This window comes from Aplysia californica, unplaced genomic scaffold, assembly GCF_000002075.1.
Source record: "Aplysia californica isolate F4 #8 unplaced genomic scaffold, AplCal3.0 scaffold00198, whole genome shotgun sequence".
NCBI lineage: Eukaryota > Metazoa > Mollusca > Gastropoda > Aplysiida > Aplysiidae > Aplysia > Aplysia californica.
In genome coordinates this window covers 169,394-170,948 of record NW_004797468.1, presented here as the reverse complement: position 1 = coordinate 170,948, position 1,555 = coordinate 169,394, and positions in this window count along the sequence as shown.

Sequence of the window (1,555 nt, the reverse complement as noted above, 5' to 3'; positions counted from 1 at the left end):
TCTTCCCCCAACGAAATAAAATTGGAAAAGGCAAAAAATATAGATAAATGAACACCCAAACTATAAGCAGAGTCATTAGACGTCTACCCTCCATACAGCCGATGAAATAAAAATCAAGTTGGACGGTTAGGAAAGCAATCTAAGAATGTCTTAGAAATGTGACAGGTTAGAAACCATTCAACCCTCGGAAATGACATGCGTCCAAATTGGAACAGCTTCCGCAATAGAAAAAAATTAACATAAAATAGCCATTTAGACAAATAATAAACGAGCAGCTTCCAGATGTGGAGTGTGGAGAGTGGAAATTTGGGCGGCCTTTTTTTTTCTTTTAGCGTACAATGTATTTAGATGGGAGCCAAGTAATGTAATTTGTGGTGTGCGTTAGACCTTATCGGTTCGCTAAATATCAAGACTGTTTTTGCCTCATTTTTTGTTTCATGTACCTTTTTAAAAATGATGTCATAAAACTGAAGGTGGGAAGGAAACATTGTTGATACTTGTTTAACCCCACTATAGTATAGTCCTTAGGTCCATAGGAGTAAAATTAATTCATTTTAGTTTCATTAAGTGGGGGGTTTTTTCAATATCATCATCATCTATATCTCCAATAAGATTCTGTGCAAATTTCTCTCTTCTTGTTGAGTCGATGCTTCATTTAAGGGAAATAACCCTGTTGTTCTTGTTACTTATAACCCTCGTTGTTGTTTCTTACCCTTATACGTGCAATTGCTGTTGGTCTGCCAGGCAAAAACAGTAGTCTAAACACAGACGAATCTGCTCTAACATCCTCCCTGCAAAAGACAATCACCCGTAAAAATGGCCACTTTCCACTTATGCGGGGTTGTTTTGTTTCGTTGTTTCATTTTTTATTTTTTTTTTACGTCTGAGAAGGCCACTTTTCTCCTCGACATTGGGTGGCCAGCCGCCTTAGACCATATCGACTGTACATATTCCTCATAACAATTTATTTTGATATGAAAGTAAAAAGATGCCCTTGCCTGTTTGTTGACAGTGACAAAGATTTATGAAGTGCACAGGTCGGACAACGTTGACATTGGTACACTATAGATTTAGTGATACCGGACTCTTAATCGTGAGTGTGCATGGTTCGGGCATTCTAGGCGCAGGACTGACATTGTGTCCTTGGACAGGCACTTTATATGAATTTTCCTTACTTTTCCCAGGTGTAGATGGCTACCCGGCCAAAGACAGGGAAAGATCTTGTCGGTATGTTAGCGTTTTTTAGCGCTTGTAAAATGGCTTTTTGCACTGTATACCTCCCAGGAAAATGAGATTGATTCAGAATGCTATCAAGTCTGCTGGGGTAATTTTATAGAGTGTAAAGCCTATAGAGCTTGTGGTTGAGCGGGAAAGAGCACTGTACAAATTATATCCATCATCATCATCATCACCATCATCATCATCATCATCATCACCATCATCATCATCATCATCATCATCATCATCATCATCATCATTGTATAAAGAAGGTATTAAAACAGTTAAGACCTTGTTGTATTTCCAGAAAATATGTATTATACACAGTTCGTTCGAC